At 44.3% G+C, this 20,113-nt stretch overlaps 1 pseudogene; it reads left to right on the top strand.

Annotated features, from left to right (window-relative positions):
- Nucleotides 1-12,827: 12,827 nt before the first annotated feature.
- LOC123191549 (transcription factor-like protein DPB) lies at nucleotides 12,828-18,672 on the top strand (annotated as a pseudogene).
- The last annotated feature ends 1,441 nt before the right edge of the window (nucleotides 18,673-20,113 follow it).

The following is a 20,113-nucleotide window of genomic DNA, read 5'->3' on the forward strand; positions in this document are numbered from 1 at the left end:
TGAGGCGCAAGGTTGAGGTCGCCCTAAGACGGCGACACGGCATGGGCGGGCCACGCCGCCCAGCGGTCGGCGTTGGTAGCCGGGTTGCTTGACATCTGGGCGGCGAAGCGGTGGAACGCGACACGGAGGAAGAAGGCCTCTGGCACACCCCTACCTAGCGCGCCAAATGTCGAATTTCGGGTTCCGGCAGACCCTTGAGGTTCGAACACTGGGGTGCACGTGGAGATCTCTCCCCTACCGATCTACGTCCAATCCTCTCGTGCGAACTAAGATGAAAATGATGAACAACACAAGAGACACGAGGTTTATACTGGTTCAGGCCAGCGTTGTGGTGTAGTACCCTACTCCAGTGTGTGGTGTGATGGATTGCCTCTGGGGCTGATGATGGACAATACAAGGGAAGAACAGCCTCGAGAGGGGTGTTCTTGAGCTGGTGCGGTGTGTTCTACTTACTCTCTACTGGGTTTCTCTCTCCCCTTCTCTTTGTGGAGGCTAGCTCTATTTATAGAGGCCCTGGGCCTCTCCCCGAATAATTGAGCGGGAAAGGCGCCAACAATTGGCCATTTTGAAGGGGAACATCTAGTACAAGTTATCCTGACCAAAGGTGGTCTTCGCCTGCCAAAAGCACTGGTGATGACACCGTCTTGGGCTCCACGGTGACCTCCGTCCGGCTGGTCTTGGTCTCATTGCACCGGAATGGTTACCTTTGCCTGATACCTTGGCATGTGCTTGCCTCCTTTGCACCAAAGGGGGAACAAGGACCCTGCGCAGGCCGGCGCCCGCCTGGCCTTGATCTCATGGCTTGCGTCATGGGATCCTCGCGAGGTACCCTTGCATTGATCTCTCCGCCTCCTCGTGAGCCTGCCTGATGAGGCCGCTCTTGAGGAAGCTTCCTGTCGTCCGCCCCGCGAGGCTTGGCCCCTCGCGAGGGTCTTGAGCTTGGGCTGATGAAGATGGGCCGCGATGGGCCCCCACCTGAGCCACGCTGCAGGCCGTAGGCATGCAAGTCTGGGGACCCCCGTTCCTAGAACGCCGACAGCCTCATCGATAAGAGTGTGATTTGTGTTCTCCAACCACTCTGACCGGAACGGGGGTGCTCTTTAGGCCCCCTTCAACAATTGTTTCTCCGGGGCGGTGATTTGTTATGTGGATCATTGCCGGGAGTCTTTCGGTCACTGCTTATATAAGCTCATGAGTTTACACAAGGTTTTTTTGGTCGAGATGGATGCCCAGAGGCAGCAACGAGCTTTGCTCGTGGCGCGCCGCCAATGGACGTAAGGGAAAGAAGACTTCGACACCCCAAATATTCGGGTGTAATTTTAAGTTTTCATTGGTGTGTTTCTGTAAGGGTTAGTTCTACTTGATACAACTATTACCAGTCATGAGCGATAGTGAAGCCGTCAGAGGTAGAAGTTGTCGCTTGACGGAGGAAGCCAAGCCGATACGACAGGCGGGCGAAGTGAGAGAGATCAAGATGTGAAATTGAGATGAAAGAGGTAAGCTTTGGCTGACAAAAGGAGTTCCCCTTCTCTTGGCCAATTAACAATTTTCTTCAATAAGTCATGACCTTCACTCTCCTCAAGTGAGGAGGGCATATTGTTTGACCAATGAAAGCCTCACTCGTTCCTTCTTCCCGTTCACTGTTACGTAACCTCATATGAGTATATGACCTTTGTCCTTTTAGCTAAAAAAGGAGATCAAACTGGTATCACACTTATGCTAAGGCTTATATTTATAAAATATTCTTTTTTACATGTTTTGCTTGTTGGAATTGTAGGCTTCCTCAAGACGAGAGTTTCCACGGTTTATAGGTCGGAAACTCGCAAAGGTACGCCGGGACGGGAGCACACATTCATACAGCCGTCGGATTGCTTTAAGATTCATAAAGTTGTTTGCCCTAAGGCTTTGATTATTGTAGGGCGAGGGTCTATCCATGCTTGCTTTTGGCAGTTTTTGCTAGAGATGCATGTGTCATCCATCCCACCTCCCATGTCTTTTCATTTCATCTTTAAATTTGAATCAACAATATCTTTTGAATCAAAAGTCCAAACTAAAATTTATTTGCACATTTATGTTCATTGCGACGAGAACTTTCAAGCAAGGACAATCTTGAATACAATTCAACAATTTTCTAAAAAAAAATGCAAGTTTCAATTTTTCAAACTTGATTGTCATAATATTATTGTCTTTATCAAGTTTCATTTGCTTTTAGGGGTTTAGGGTTTTTAGGGCCTAGGGTTTATGGTTAGTCTTTAAGTTTCAGTTTTAGAAACTCGAGGCCTTGGGTCTGTGTTCAAGTTTTAGTTCTGAAACTTGGTGAATTTATCATTCATTCTTAAGAAGTTCCAGTAGTTGAAACTTGATGAAAATTTTAAAACTTGTCCGAACGTGTTCAAGAGTGGTCTTGTTTCAAAGCCCTCATCACAAAAAAACACGAATGTGCAATTGAAATACAAAGTGGACTTTCGGCTCAAAAGATACAACAAATTGGAATTTTGAAGTCAAAAGAAAAAGCAAGAGAGCCGTGGTGGGTGGGCTGCGTCTTACTGCCAAATGTTGTCTCAGTCAGGAATTCACAAGGGACAAAACTCTAAGGCCAACTACAACGTGCCGACACAAATGGACGCTCATTTGGTCAACTATTTGCTCGTTCGGGTTGGCTAGACGGACGAAGATGTCCGATTTCATCCGGTGGGCCTTAGGTGCGCCCAACGCAGCTAACACATTCGAGATTTGCGGGCAGACATAGGATTTAAAAAAAGATAGTCGGCAAAACTCCATTCATACAATAAATAAAACTAAAAACATTAAAATAAGAATTAAAAATTGAACATCTACGTCGGCAATGGGGAATCTAGGGGGTGGTGTATCTAGGCGTCATCTTCACCGTCGTCGTCCTTATTGGCGAGGTCGGCGTATGCTGGTGCCTACGCCCAGGGGATATGCCTGCTGCTGTTGTGCCGCCTCCTGCTATAGGTCGTGCAACTCTGCCTCCACGTTGCGCCCCCCCCCCCCCCCCCCCCCCCCGCGCTCTGCCGCAGCCCGCTCAGACGCCAGCGCCCGCGGCTCCCGCTTGTGCACACGTTGCCGCTCCTCCTCCTCGGTCGCGCCGATCCAAACGGTTGGGCACGACACGTAGATAGGCATCGTGCTCGTCAACACGTAGATGTGCAGCAGTTCCTCCTCCTTGGGCGCGTGCGTGGGTGGTAGCGGCAGGTTGGCCTCCACGCCGGCCACCGAATCCGCCAGTGCCTTCGCAAGGCCAGGCCACAAGGCCATCTCTTCGAGCTCTGACTCCTCGTAGGCCCGCCTGTTGGCCTCCTCGAGCGTCGGGAGGAAGGCATCCTCCTATTCTCGCACCACCATCGGCGGTGGTGGAGCATGTGTAGCCCGCACAACCGTCACACACAAGCTATGCCGGCGGCAGACCTCATGCTCCCTGGCGAGCCAAGAGTCCCAGTTGGGAGAGTCCACCGCGTAGTCCGATGGGCGCGCAACTCGGCCAGGAGTGCAGCACGGTGGCGGAGGATCTCGTCCATCCGAGTGTGGACACACTGCGACAACATCGACACGGGCACCCAATCGGGGTTGAGGTGTCAGCCGTGTAGCAGATGAACATCCGGCCATGGCGCCGGGATGCACTGCTGCCAGTCGTAGCGGCATCGACGAACGGGAAGGTAGAGGGGCATGCATGCCAGCCATGACGCAATGGTGAAGTTGGCTGGCCGGTGCACCAAGGACGAGCTTGGACCGATGGTGGTAGTTAGACGCCAACATGCGGACCCAAGGCGGACGCCGAACGAATATGCAGCGTGTTTGTCTTGTATCCGTGTGCTCCTAAAACTCGCCCAATTCTAAGGTAAAAATTTGTTCAGATTAACAGTGCACGGACAATATTTGAGTTGCGTCAGCACAATGGGCCATGGTTTTCAGCCTCGCGGACCCACACGGACCAACACGAACGAAATGGATCGACATGTTAGGGTTGATCTAATCAAATGCAGAAACCAATCCACTTCACGGATCGCGACACAATCATGCGGCCCAAAATCTTTGTGCCACACCCCTTGCGTTCCACAATAAATCATCATGGGTTTATGTTCGCGTTCGTGTTCTATGTACACTAGCGGAATGCCCGTGCGTTGCAACGGGCAAAAGCCGAATGTCCATGTGTTGTCACATAATAATAAAAAACATAAAAACATTGATCAAATTATTCTTTTAATTCGGAAATATTTGTTAAGCAAGGTGGGCATCTGATTTCCATCATACATGGACAAATAAAGACTCTCTTCCACTTGTTTTCTTCTCGGTAGTTATTGTGTCTCCTTAACCAATCAAATCGTTCGCTAACTGGATATATGTCGTCAACGATTAAGTAGTATTAATATTACTCAACTTCACGCATCCATGGGTTCCACTATTATAAGGTACACAAAGCTTGACAATTCCTCAGACTTATAGTGCGCCTCTTAATTTCAGCAATAATAGCACAAGAAGATATATTCAATTTTGTGAGATTGTTCTTCATCGATAGCATGGATGTTTCATTCTCCATAGCAATAATCAGCCTGACAATGACACTGCAAATGGTTCAAGTCCGTGTCAAATATTAAGCCGAAGCTATTAACTGCGGCAATTTTTCAACCAACAACACATCACCCTTGGTAAATATATAGTGCACCATGGCTTGTACCGCACCTGAATTCGGCTTGTACATACAATTTTAAAAAAAAACTGAGAAAAAGTCTACAAATGGGCACAACATGAACCGATAATTTTCACAAAAATCAAGTACCTTTTGAATCTCAACTAATGTCAATTACCTTTTGAATCTCAACAGATGTGCACTAAGTGGATATCTCTATCCATGTAGAACCATCTATGTGATCAATCTTACTGAAACTACAAAAAGTATGCAAAAGACAACACGTTATATCAATGAACACCGGAAGATCGCATTCTTAAGTAAATGAATTTTAAGAAATTCATAAGCTCCAAAACACGGCAGATTAGGATTAGACCAGAAATGCTTTGACATGTAGGACATCCCCTAATTCCTAAGGAGAGGTGACACAAAAATCTAAACTATGCCAAAAGTACATGGAAGGAAGCTTTTAGATAAACACTCTTATATTTTTTTTTACGGAGGGAGTAGTAAACAGGCACCCGAACGTTTCTGAGATGTGTGCAGACTATAAATATACAGTGTGCACACATAAAAGCTAATAATTTGATGTTGCAGACTGCAGAATATACAATGTGCACACATAAAAGCTAATAATTTGATGTGTATTGGAGTAGACATGCAATTTACATTCTAATAATTGGTCTGAGCTCCTCTACACAATCTGAAGAGAGGTGACTCTGCAGATATACACTGGCGCGTATAATCCGTTGGCAAGAACAGTAAAACGCATTCTTGCTCCCGATGCAATAAAATATAGCCACCAATTGCTCATGGATGCACGTTGTGCTTTGCCACAGGCCAACAAATGTGGACCATGTGTGGGCCTACAGAAGTGTGCTTCTGGTGCGAGATGGGTGAGACCACATATGAACCACACCTGTGTATGTGTGTGTCGCATCATCCTGTTTTACACCATGAACTTATTCTATCTCCAAAATTTGTGGAATAAGGTATCTTGTGCTCCTCGTCTCAGATACCCGATTCACCTAAGTGACTTTATGCTCCGCACGGTCAGTTTCCAACAAATATAACAAATTATCAAGTCGTCGATTTATGTTGTATGTTTAACTTTCATAAAATAATCATGCATAGTAATGCCTTCACTAAAGGTGGATTTCTGATAATTTAAGAATATCAAAAATATGGAGATAGCATACTACTCCCTCTGTAAACTAATAGAAGACTTTTTAGATCACTACTTTAGTGATCTAAAAAGTCTTATATTAGTTTACAAAGGGAGTAGAATATAAGAGTAATGCATTATCTATTTTTTGCAAATGCATGTACTTCTATACTTCAGTTGGCATCACAAAGAACTCTTTGTGTCGGGTTATATTCTGGATATCACAAATAACTCGGTTGGAATCCATGATGGTCTCGATAAGTTGGATGGTCGGCAATTGCCTGAACCATTTCGGCCTTCTAAATCTCTCGCGGTCCACATAGGAGGAGCCTTGCCCAATAAGTTGCCTGAACCATTTCGGCCTTCTAAATCTCTCGATAAGTTGGATGGTCGACAATTGCCTGAACCATTTCGGCCTTCTAAATCTCTCGCGGTCCACACAGGAGGAGCCTTGCCCAATGCCTGAAGAAAACATGGAAAAGTGAACAACACAAGTGCATAAATTTTCTGTAATTACAGACCTAGAAATTGAAGTCCACTACTCTTTCAACCCAAGGGAAATTTCCAATAATTTAATGTCATAATATAGGTCCAAACAAAGGTTTTTACCATCCTCAATATGTGTTTAACTCCTCGTTGAGAAAATATATACGGTTGGCATACCTTATATTATGAAAAACAATAATAGTTCAATATATTCCTTTCACCATGCTAAATCCCTTCCTATTCTCAAGTTTTCACCGCCACATAGTCAATAAACACACATCTTACCAAGTGGTCCAATCCGCTTGGTAAGCTACCAAAAAAAAAATAAAAAATAAACACACATCTTGCGAACAGTTAATCATCAGGTAGAAACAAAAATAGAATTCCCCAAACATTCATAATCATGTCAACCCTCGAAAAAAATATTGTTACTATCTTGCTATTACTAAGCTTGCGGTTGCACTTGAGAAAACCATGGCGGTAAGGGCTGAGGAAACAACACATGAACTGAACACATGAACCTCGATGCAGTATAGAAGGATCCGGCAATATCAGACAGTGTCATCCTAACTCATGGTCACTAACACATATTAATCAACACCATACCTCCCTCCAAGGTCCTCACGTACTAACCAAACTACTTGGAAGTAACCAATCGAGTATGTCTACTGACCCATTATCCACCACATGGGACAAACCATAACAAACTCCAAATTAAGTCCCTCCATGTAGCTATTTTTATCTCATATATTAGCCATATAATTACATCATCAATGCATTAATCAAACTGCCATACATATTTCGTTTTCTGAAATTTCAAGCGCACCAATTATTGTGGTAAGACAAGCAAATGATAAGAGTATCCATTTTTTTGCGGTGAAAATATGCCATTTACCTTTATTTGTACTTGTTCAACTCATATCTTGTTATGACCCAAGGAATATCGCTCACCATTAGCAGCTCTCCCATAAGAAAACATTAGTCTGCAAGAGGTAAGAGAAGATAGCAGTTAAAATGAAGAGAACAAAGTACAAACCAAAACAATTCGACACCACAGGAGAATCTGAACAGCCTAATCGCGCGTAGTGGCTTGCTTGTGAATGCAACACCTATCTACCTGCGTGAGATAGGCTGCAGGAAATGCATTGATTGTTTCAGGCTTAATAATTTACAACAAAGCAATATAATAGGTCCATGGTTGGACAGAAACAGGCATCTACCTGAGTAGAAAATATTGCTACTAAAGCGAGTTAGTACTTATAGCACTAAAATATGAGGAAAACTGCAACATCAAAGTCGGTTTTACTACAAACAGATCAGGGGAGATACATATATAAAAAACATGTATACATTTCTTTCTTAATCAAAACAAATTATACACTTATTTAAAAACATTATAACTGAGCACTTTCCCTACTCTCTCACGCCCCTAGCTGTTTAGCCGTTAGATCTCACGATGCGGGCGTTTTTGGTCGTTGGATGTGCCTTAGTGCTACAGTTTCCGGGCTGCTGCTCCAAAAACAAAATCGGAGCACTATGGTTTACTGGGCTAGAAAGAGGCCAGGTAAGCCCATTGAGCTGCCAGTGCGCATGGACCCCGTGAGGCGACCCAATCCAACTACCCTCCATGCTAAATCGTTCGCTCCCATCCTGACCTCTCCTTTCCCGTTGGCGGCTTCAACCCTTCTCTGATCGCGCTAACGGCGGCGGTGACTGACACTGGGCGATGTGGATGCCCAAACCCTCCCAGAACCCATCTTCTTCGCCCCATCCAAACCCAGCGGGCTAGCCCTCCTCCTCCGTGACGACACAGATTGATGCTACAGCGGCGTTCCATCTTCCTTGTTGGTCCCGACGCTGCCCCTTCACCTTTTGCGTCGCGCGTGCTCGCGTGGGATGGCGGCGTGTCCAGATCGGCGCACAGCTCAGCCGATGCGACGCGACATGACACCTCCGGCACCCTCACCATGTTCGCCTTGCCTTATTCACCACTCTGCGTCTGTAACAACCTTGCAGTTTTGCAGGTAATCCGTTTCTACCCCTCTTCTATCTCCCCTATCGTTGTCTAATGATATTGCTCTACCTCTCCATTCGAATGCTCCTTTCTCTTTCTTGCTAAATCTCTTGATTTACTGATGCAAGTTTTTGTACCGATAAGTATGACAATCTGCAGGGATTGTGCATCTAGGAAGAATTATATATGTACAGGCGGAATAATAAAATCAGTAAAATGACAGTTCCAAATTTCTCCCGGAATAAAGTGAGAAGAAATGATGTAATGTATCTAAGATCCCTCGGAACTGTTCAGTTTTAATATTTGGATAATTGGATTTACGAATATATGAGACATTTGAATTAAGAGATGGAGGATCTGATTGCGTTGTCAAAGGTGCTCTCAAGGTAAGTTCACTAACCATCTTTCTATTCAGAGTGAAGGTGTGCCCATAGTTATAATATGTCGCAGTTTGTACATTTTAATTTAATATAGATGAAATTTTGATAATGACAAGTCCTCATAGCTGTCACTGGTTTCTTAGAACTTCTGGTATGCTGTTTTTTTGTATTATAACTAGCGCATATCTGTGTTTTTATTAGGTGGATATCACAATTTACTGAAGAAAGGTGTCATCTTTCTCTGTGGACAGGGTCACATTAATCTTATTGGCCAGTACTGATTGGGAAGGTATGTATCTCAAGCTCTCAACAAACATATACTTATTTTTTCTTGATATTGTGCTGACATAAAAGATATGTTATGTCACGGGATCCATCTGAGCAGTTTCACATTGATAACTTCATAGTAGAACAACTTGATGTGTCATTGTGCAACCAAAAGGACTCCGCCGACCTTTGTGTCAAACGTCGAAGACCTCTAGGTACTGCTCTCTCCTTTATCATGATCGATTATTCTGCCATGCCTTCTTGTTTGCTTTCATCCACAATATTATTGGATAAAACCTCTCACATGCCTACTCTGAGATATAATTTGCTCTATTGATGCACGGAGTGAATCTGATTTAGACCAACATTGTAGCAAATCAAATTAACTGACATGATATCATGTGCGTTTATCTTGCCTGACAAATACAATGTACATAGAAATGAGATACTCTTGCTGTAACTTGCTTCTATTCTTGCGACTTAGGTCTGTTTTGTCTTTTCTTTTGTAGAGATACTGTTCAGACTAGAGGATCATGCTTTCAATATACCAATTTATTTTCATTACTACCTTGCATCACCAACTATCCAGAAAAAAATTCATAAACATAACAAGGTTGTGGCAGCTCTTCCTATTCATAGGGGATATTGCTCAATGCTCTTCCTTTAAACTCATTTTTGTGTGAACCAAAGAACACAAATTTCTCATGATTCTAAGTAGTTTTTCTTTATAGTAAATTGCTGATTTATTTATCTGCTTTTACATTTGTGATCAATGTTTCTTCTAGCATGTCGCTTTGTCGCACCAACAAGTGCATGGCTTTATCCTGTGATAGCCCAAAATTAGCAAACGTTGCACTATCTTAGTCACTGAAAGTTTATATGGATCTCCCCATGCTAATTTGTAGTATGAATTTGCACTTCACGTGATTAGATGGGCCTAAAGACTGTAAATTCCAAACACATTGTTGCATCCATGTTGCTGTTATATACACTAAAATTAAGGTTGAATTCGATTATAAGCATGCAGATGGTGTACTTTGTTATTACCAGTTAAGGTCTTGGTTTTGTTTATTATCATTGCTCCATTAAATTTAGTTTGACTTTTTGTCGTTCTACCTATCCCACTTCTGAGATTGCTAGAACCTACACTCCTGGCCTCCTCCATTACCAACACTGTAGCACATATGCAAATAACATAAGTTGACAAACTCCAACTCGATAATCCAGATTATATAGTCACCATACTGAGGACTGTGTTCCTCCAAATTTAGAAGAAGAAAAAAAGAATTGTTGTTCAATCTGCTATATACAAAACAATAAGTAGTTTCTAATTGCTCGTCCAAAATAGACAGTCAATTTGTAGTATGCTTCAGTTCTCAAAAAACATTTTTAGCCTGCAGGTTACTTCCGCAAGAAAATTAGTCCGTCATTTAAATGATTTCTATCTTTTCTTGAGTTCATAAATTACTTCTATCTGGAAGGGAGATTTCTTCCTTTGGTGACCATTAGTTTGAATTTGAGCAAATATATATACACAGATCTAGGTGGGTACAAGTTATTTTTATCATCTAACACTGTTCAACATTGACCAGTTTTCAGTGTGTTATTTAATTTTGTGCTAAAGAGAGTAAAAAGAAGAAGGTTTACCTTTGATTTTAGTTTTTTGTGCTACTTGTGTTGCTAAATTAGTTCCACTACAGTAGCAATTGTAATCCATATAGCAATTATATTACCAATTCGATCATTGTTCATGGGCACTATGAGGGCCCGAGGCACTTTCACATATCAGTTTGAGAGAAACTATGTTTCGCCTTGGGAGATAGTCCATGGATTTTATTTTATTTTTGGATCTTGCATCTGCCATTATTGGGTAAAATTCTTCATTTGATAATAGTTTTACTTGCATTTTGTTCTGAGCAAGTGTAGTCTCTTCGGTATACCTTTGTATCATCTGTTGTCCAGTTATTGCAGGTTTGATGCGTTAATTCTCTGCTGGTACGAGCACGCTAAAGTTGTCAATTTTTTTGGTAAGGCCAAAGTGTTCCTGGAAGTACAACAGAAGGGCTTGCCTTTCCAGACGAGAAAAAATGACAGAGCTCTCTTACCTTAAAATGTTATCTTTGTACTGGTTTATTCACAAAGAAGAAGTAACGATCAGTGCCATTTTCATATATGTATGGACTCAATGAAATTATAGGTGCCATATCGTGATTTCGACCACCACAGAGTTATTATGTGGCTTGGATCTGGGTAGTAATCATGCTTTCAGACATTTATAAATACCTACCTTTCCATTGTAAAAAGGGACGGGCGCAGCAACGCGCGCCTTCAGTGATCTAGTATATATGGAAAGAGAAACCAGATTTGTCAATATGATGTTGGACTGTCACTACTTGCAAAACTAGGCTTTCTTCTCTCTAGTAATTTCTTCCTTAAAAGATGGTAAATTAACTCATGTCTGCCAAAATACAAACATGTGGATCAATAGATAATTTCTTCCTGAAAAGATGTTAAACTCAAAATCTTTACTGGATGGTTGGTGCACGGGGCAGCACGACAGAACCGGGAGTGCGCTGGGAGCGGACGGTCGATCTGGCTCTTCATTGAGTCGTGCTACAGTCCTTTCATCCAAATAAGTACATGTTCTTGCATGACAAGAGATTTAATTGATAGCTAACAAGTACCCGATGCTTGCAATTAGCCTGATTTACGGGTCTGATTTTATTAAAAATGGTGGGTAGGTCCAGCTCCTCATATTGATGGCCATCAAGATGCGCTTTGTGTTGGCATATGGTCTCCTCCAGCCTCTCCAACCTCTGTATCACGACGCATCATTGTTCCGTTTACAGTAAACAATTTTGTTTAGGTTAGAACATATGCAACAGTGCAAAACATATGTTGGTGTGTGGCCATGCATGGCTAGAGTTACCGTACATACCTTTCATAATGTTCCTCTGTAGCTGAATGTTTGTCATGCTTCTTATATCCACCACCATGTCCATGTCCTCGTTCGACCCAAGCAGGTCATTTTGCTAGGTTCAGAAGGAGTGAAAACAAGAGATGGCTTCAGTATTTGTTAAATAGGTTCAGAATTCACAAACTGCTTTCAGGAAAAATATACAGACCGACCATTGAAACTTGGCACACAGAAACTACAAGGAGAAGCTTCCTTGGCAAGTGCCCCGGAGCCCCTCATCTCTTCCCTGATGTGGAGGCTCGCCCGCCATCTTCCTTGAAAACTGGAGGTCTGGCCACATCCGACACTCCTCGGCATGGCATCCTTCTGCTGGTGCGTGGCTTGAACCCACAAATTGTTACTACTTACCAAGTTACCCCCAATGCTAAACCTAACGTTAGTGTATATTACTTCTAATCATTTTTATCACACCCTCATGCATCATTAAAACCAAAAGAACATCAGCTAAAAAATAGAATCAGTGAACATGTACTTGTGAAAGAGAAAAAAAGCAAGATGAAACCAATATACAGTTTTTGAAGCCTTCCCAAGCCAACCAAGGCCATGCTGACGTTGATTGTTCCGTCTGCATCGCCATGGAACTCGCATAGCCATCATGCATTGCTACCCAGCCCAATGCCTGGAACGCACACAGGCCATCGTCGTGATCCTCCCAGCAGCTGACACGTGATCTCCACACCAACCATAACCTCCGTCGTCTCCACTCCACCACATCTTGCGCCTGGTCTTTCGCCAACCAAGTTAACTTCCTGACAGTCTCATCCCCTTCCAAGCGAGGGCCAGCACGCCCTTGCAAGCATCCGCACTGGAGTGTCCGACCATCCTGCGTTTCATTGGATCGAGCCCCTGGCAACCATCAGTATCGTGACTTCAGGGAGAGATAGGAGACGATGGTTGCGGCGCCGGATCGGGAAGAGATGGGAAACGGGGCGGCGGTGCCGGAGCTCCATGAATGGGATATGAGCCCACCCTCGCCGCAGCCACCGTGGACTGCCCTCGGATACGCCAACCCCAGCGCCGGGGGTGGCCCCTCCCCGTCGCTGATGTCGCCGCCCAGCCGTCCGCCCCTAGCCCAGGTTCCCGTCCTCGCACTCCTGAACATCATCTCGATAACCGCACTGCTCCAGCATGGTCTCGAGCGTCCTCCGTCGTAGCTGCAGCTCCAGGGCCTCTGAGGCCGCCCTTCGCCTATTCGCCGACGACATGGAGGCCGCAGGCTCCATCGAGAACCCTAGGCGCACGCGATGGGTGGCGGCCGGCCGGCTTCGCTTCACGGCTGGGGAGGAAGAGGGACATAGGTTCGTAGGTTTCAGTCACGCTGGTTTTTCTTGCTTGTTTCTTTTGTGCGTGCAGAATCGTGGGGAATCCTCAGGGATTGTGCGATCGAGGTTTGGGAGTAGGAAGCGACCTACCAACTGAGTAGAGATCAGAAAAGGTAAGAATCAACGTGTTAGAAAAGTTAGGATTTGAATTGATTTCCCTGAAAATGGGTTTTATTGTTTGTAACGTGATATCAATACGTGCCCGTTTGTGACATGCCTACCAACTGAGTAGAGATTAGAAAAGGTAAGAATCAATGTGTTAGGACATTAGGATTTCAATTGATTTCCATAAAAATGGGTTTTATTGTTTGTAACGTGATATCAATACCTGCCCGTTTGTGACATGCATGGTTAGGAAAGTTTGCAAATGTTAAGAAAGTTTTTAATGGGAGAGTGAAAAAAATCACCGTGAGGATATAATAATGGAAGGTGAGACAAAAATAAACCAGACGAAAAAAAATCTACGAAGGTTAACCTATGAAAAAAACCGGACGAAAGTGGAGGGAGCAATTGGTAGTCTCCGCGGTCAACTTTCGTCCCACCACTTTCGTTCGGGTTTTTTTCGTAGTCGTAGGTTTTTCCGCACCACCGCTCCCGCTGAGAAAAACCCGTACGATGCCCCTCCTCTCGATCCCGATGCAACCTCTCTCTTTCCCTCCTCTCCCGTGCCGCCGCCGCCCCCATCTCCTGCTCCGCCGCCGCCCCCATCTCCCGACCTCTTCTTCGGGCGCGGCCGCAGGAGCATCTCCACCTCTTCACTCCCTCACGCAACAGCACTCCAAACCCCCACCCCCACGCCCGGCTACCGCTAGGGTTTCTTACCCTCACTGCCCCGTCGCGACTCGTGTTACGGGCAGTAAGGATGGGAGCGGGTCGGTCGTGTCGCTTAGTGGGTGGACGGTTGGGGCAGTGGCTCCACCGCGCTGGGCGAAGGAGAAGGATCGAGCCGTGATGGTCTGAGCTTGGAGGGTAGCGTTGTGCCAGATCGAGGTAGCAGTAGCCAGATCCGTGTAGATCAAGGTTCACCGTCGTCTGATCCATGAAATTGGAGATTGCCATTGCACGGTTCGTCGATGGCCAACATGCAGAGCCACGCAGTCCGGCCCACCACCTCAGGCGGTCAGGCCGACGTGGTGCCTCCCGGGCGAGGCCGCGACGACCTCTTCCTCCTCACGCTGTCTCTGTCCTCCTGCTCAAGCCTTCGCCGTCGCCTCCCATCCTTCGTGGCCTTTCTGTGTGGGCGCACTGCTGGAGGACAACGTTGAACATGAAGCGGAGCCCAGCCGGAGCAGTCTGACGTGGTGGTCGTGGCCAAGGAGCGGTGGTTGACACCGTTGAGCAGGGGCCCTCGGTCGCCTGCGCATGGGCCGCGTTCTGAACTAATGCTTTCTGCAACTGCAATGTTCCCCTCCACAGCCAGAAGGAAACATCCGTACAGGCAGAAGAAATGCAGTTCAGTGACGGCGTGGGCTACAACTGGATCAGTGGCCTGAAGGCTTAATGAGAAGATGAAGAATGTTGTACAATAGTGTCCATCAACAAAGAGTCCTACTACTACCGGTTTTGAGAGGCTCTACCCTCAGGTGATTGATTACTTAAGACTTCAGACAGATACCAAGAAGTTTAACTGACGGATTCTGTAGCTCCTTTCCTTTGGAAGGATTTACTGATGTGCTAGGTAAATGTGAACTGATGCAGGATTCGGCAAGGAAGACCTGCAGTGGAGTCCAAGCATCGCGTGCAGCACGCCGGCGGCCTGAGAGGGCAGCAGCTGCTTTCTTTTCTATGAGAAGATGATCGAGGGGGCCGGCGGCCATTTTGTCGTCATCCTCAATGTGTCCAAGCTCGTCCCGCATTGGTTGCAATATTTCTGACTCATCGATAAGTGTTCGACAAATTGTCAGGTGCTGATTTGAATCCTTGTCCAATTGCAAGTGGCCTGTAACACAGGGTTGAATGCACATTACCATCACACTGCCATGTAATTTTTGTTGGTGCACAATCAAGTTGCTACAACTCTATTTATAGTTTATTTGCCCATTTTGTCTTCGTTGTCCATGGTCAGATCATGGTTTTTAGGCTATTGCATCGTTAAGTGCGTTCATTAGATTAAATTTTGGTATTGCATCGTTGAGCACTTCCTGTGAATTACATGAACCAGGTGTATGTTCTCTAGCCTCTATTGTGCAGTTTTCCTTTTTTCAGGCTGTCCAGATGAGAACTGGGAAATGGCAATTTGGTTGAACTGAATCAGCTCCAAGCTCCTAAATTTGTGCATATCATAAAAACACTGCAGTGCTACCTCCTTGTAGTAATAAATAAGTGTAGTATGAAACTCATATATGCTTATTATTCTATTACTTTTGCACGTTCAAATCAAATCCACTGATAAATCAAATATGCTTTTTCAGAACGGATGGTCCACTGTAAAAGAAGCACAAGCATCATGTGGCATTGTAGTCATTGGTGAAGATTGATATGCACTCAAATGCAAGACTTATGGTGGTGTTTGGTGACCGATAAAGATGACTGGAAAGCCTCTTTCCAAGCATAAGGTGAATCTTGTATATTTCACTTTTCTGAAAACTATATCGCCATTTATTTAGCCAGTACAATGTTTATTTTCTGAAAACTATATTGCCGTTGTAGGTTATCTGATTAAAATTACATCCTCTGCTTGTGTTTTATGAGTTGATTTCGACCATCTACTGTAACGGCTGTGCAATAACCTTTTCGAAGTGAGATGTTTTTCTGTCATGAATGTAAACTTGAATTGCTAACACGATGGTACTTTTATCTGATGAGCATTTGACGTGATTTTGTAGTTTGTGAGGGTGGAAGCCAAAGGAAGAACAACATACAGTGAGGTGTTCTCCAAAGTTCAGACGCATGTATCCTTCACTAATTGGCCATGATAAATCATCCCCGAATGCCACATTTAAATATCGATGGAGTTTGCTATAGTTTTGGATGGCTTTATCTAAACTGTAACTATGCAGTCTGCTTAAGAAGCACAAATTAAAGAGTATCCTGAATGCCACCGCAAAATAATTATCCTGTGGAGGTGATGCTGAAAGGCATAAAATTCAATACTTCTATTACATTGTTGCCATGCCATTTTTTTGCTGATACATAACACGTCTTTCAAATATATATGCTTGGGAACTGATTTATTTTCTTCCTTCTTGATTCATCAACTACCTCAACCAGCTACTGTCTATTACAGGTTGCAGATGAGATTTATTCAAAGCTGAAGTCCATGGCACATATTGGTCCAGGGGTTTGTATAATATGGACTTCTCTGTTCCCTTTCCACTTCTACAAATTAAGAAGCATTGCTCCCAATTCCATTTAGCACAGAACTGATACAAAGAGTGCCGGCCCGCCAAATGTCATGGTTCCAGAAAGCTTATTACAAACATCCACATGTTATAGACCTCTAACCAGCATTGTCGCCTTACTGTCTTTGCAACTACGACAGTGGAACACAACAACATCGCACTGACCGGATCTGCCGTCCCATGTCCATCCAACGCCGCTCTTCTTCGTGCTTCTCCCAAGCGCCCTGCTCTCCACCAACCTCCCACCCAGGCCTCTCCATGTCATCACCAGCCACCCTCCCTGAGCAGTGTCGACCTGCTGGTCGCGGTGCTGCTCTGCATCCTTGATGCTGGCGCATCTGGATCTTCCGGGGTGCCCCCGCTCTGCATCTGCTCCTCCTCCGTCCGTACCACCCTTCCTGCTGATCAAAAGTCTTGTCTGGCTACTGCAGCACTCCACTTCCTCCTCCCCGATGTCTGGTTGTTGTTGTGCAATCAAAATTCTCGTCTGGCTACTGCAACATCTTGATGTCTGCTGGCTTTGCTTTGCTGGCAGGAATCACCTAGATCTGGCGGCTGCTCTGCGTTCGTCATGTGGGGGGTGTGGCCGGGGATTGGGAGAAAATCATGATTGGATAGATGTTGCTGGCCAAGACAACGATGATGCTTCACACCATTTCCATCTAAATGGCACTGTTTGATCATCAGCCTGACGGTGGCTATAGGTGAACTCTGGGGGAAATCCATGATCGTATCTTCTATTTGATCGACCACGGTGTCGCTCCCCTGCGCCGTAAACCTCCCTGGAGGCGTGGTATCGAGTGCACCTATCTTGTCTTGCCTCCGCTTCTTCGACGATGACCGCTCCACCAACCCCCACCCCCTTCGTTGCCTTCACTTTTCACCGCTTCTCGTGATGCTTGCTCAAGACCCTCTCAGGGCTGCCAATATGTTGCGGCGAGCTTCGTGCTCTCGGTTCATCTTAGCTCAATGATTGAGCAAGATGCCTCACAAAGTTGGTTGTCGTTATGATTTTCGATGGTGGAGATCCCTGTGAAGGTTCGTGTTTGTTATGACATTCGTTGATTTTGAGTAGAGATATTCAGGTGAGGAAACTCCCCCCATTGATTCTCAAATAAATATTATCTTTGTTGTTTGATGAGAAGAATATTAGGCAGGGAGTGTATGATGCTTTCAACGTTCTCATTGCACTTCCTGTTACGGCAAAATAGAAAAAGGAGATACGGCGGATGGGCCTTTCAAGTTACAATTATGATTATGAGTTGATTTCTACCATCTTGTTCTTTGAAGGAATTTCGGAGAGGACTCGTCAACAAGATTAGGAGCAAGAAGGCACTCCTCTAGGAAATCGAAAACAGGCAAGTTGCTTACACTATGCAACAACTTGTCTTTGGTTTTGTTGTCTCTTACTATTATATATATACTGGTGTATTTGATATCTCCTTCAGTTACAGCTGTTAGAGAATGTTAATGGCATCTGCCTTCCTTTCATATTGGTCAAGGTATTTTTCTTCTTGCGCTAGAACCGTCGGAGATGCTTAACCCAGTCAGTTGCGACTAAGCTGTAACATAACTATATTTAGATCACCCTTGTACTGAACTTGTAGTCTGGCATTCCCATGTTTATAACCGCTGACCTAACGTAGCAACATAGATTACAACAACCAGTAGTGAATAGTGGCTACTTCAAAATGTATGGTATTCCTACGCGGTGCTAGGAATGCCTTTCCCCTTAGATATGTAGTTGCATAAAACACTGGCATATAGAAAGATCATGAGCAAAAAACATACATGCAAATGTATATAATATCATTTTTCTTTGAGCAGATATCTAGGAAAGCAAGGGTGGAAATTGTGATTTCAGAAGACTCGAAGTTTTCAATGGGCATGCATCTTTTTTTATATACTTCTCACACCAAAGGCTTATCAAGTATATTGAGACGATGTAACCGGACTATATTTGCAAAGTAAGGATTAGCAGTTCATGCTCCTAACCAGATATCCACAAATCTTCTTTCAGTGCACCATTTACGTTGCATGATGATCTCTCAATCCTTGTGTATATTGAGTAATTTGGCAAAGATGCAGTTTACTGAACACTTATGTATATTGAAGTCGGTTTTAGTTCCAATTTGGAATATACTATCATGCATATAAGCATGTTAATAGAAGCCTGATTGGTTCGGTTGATTTGCTATAGAACTTTTTATTAGACATGAAGGTGTCTACCCCTTTTTGCACAAAAAAGAGGGTATACCTACTTTGAAGAAAAATTGCTTGATATGTTTTCGAGTTGAGCGAGAAAACACTTGCTAATCTCTTATTCATATACTCTTTTTGTGTAGCTTAGTTGTCCATCTAGGGGTATTGGTGGTCATGCCGGAAGCCCGGAACATATGCGGAATGAGGCATCCATGGTCAAGCTTAGATAGACTTGCTAAAGTTAAAGAAGCTCATGATGAACTTTAGCAGACAATGTCTCTGATGTTCAAGACAGAACTTTGTAAATGAGGACAATGTCGCGAGATGCAAATCTGTAAATGATGTTGAAGAGAGCTTTAAATGTCTCTGCAACAACGGACCTGCAGCCTGTAGGTAATTGGTCTTGTGTCTTCCAGCTGCAATAGAAAAAGTCTAAGCGATCAAGGTCCTACTGTTCAATTAAGCTGGCGTTTGCTTTCTTCTTGTGCCTACAACATGCTCGCTGAATTATTTTGTCGTAGTATGAAAGCTTGTAAGCGCCAGATTGAGACTCTACTAATAAATTAAGGTGGCTGCTTGCTTGCTTGCTTTTTTTCCTCAGTATAGCAAGCTTTACTATGAATTAAAAGGAATTGAGTTCCTCTGAGCGCAATTTATTTATTGGTGAACAGAAGGCCATGTAAAGAATAAATGGCAATGGAGCCTAATAGAACATATACATGGCGTCTTGTGCTGCAGAATTTTTTTTTTTGACAGTGTGTTCCTGCATTTTGGAATATGGAGTAGAACAGATACATGACATATGATATGCTAGACATAAATCTTCAGTTTGGAATTCTCAAGTGCAGTTTGGTGTACTATCAATATTATTTCAAGTCTAGGTTTACTTTAGAGTTCTTATGGATGTGATATTTGGCACAACCTGATGTCCAAGGACATCCATGGGTTTTTTTACATCTTAGTCGGCCGCCTCTCTCTCTCACCTCTCCCCCACATGAGCGAGCAAACCCTTCCATCAAGGTGTAACCCTAGATGACCGCCACTGTCAGCGGCACCTCCCTCTCCCTCAACCACCCAGCAGTTGCATCTGTCCTCCATCTCCTCCGTGCCATCCTTGGCTAGATCAGCGTGGGTTGCATCTGTCCACCATCTCCTCCGTGCCATCCTTGTCTAGATCAGTGTGGATCGGAAACACGAGCACTCACTGACTCCACTTCTGCAACTTTGGGGCAGGAGAAGAATAGCATAATTATTATGTCTGCATGGAAGGTGTGTGTTAGATGTTTACATAGACAGTATATGTCATACATC

The sequence above is a fragment of the Triticum aestivum genome, chromosome 2A, assembly GCF_018294505.1.
Source record: "Triticum aestivum cultivar Chinese Spring chromosome 2A, IWGSC CS RefSeq v2.1, whole genome shotgun sequence".
In the NCBI taxonomy this organism is placed as follows: Eukaryota; Viridiplantae; Streptophyta; class Magnoliopsida; order Poales; family Poaceae; genus Triticum; species Triticum aestivum.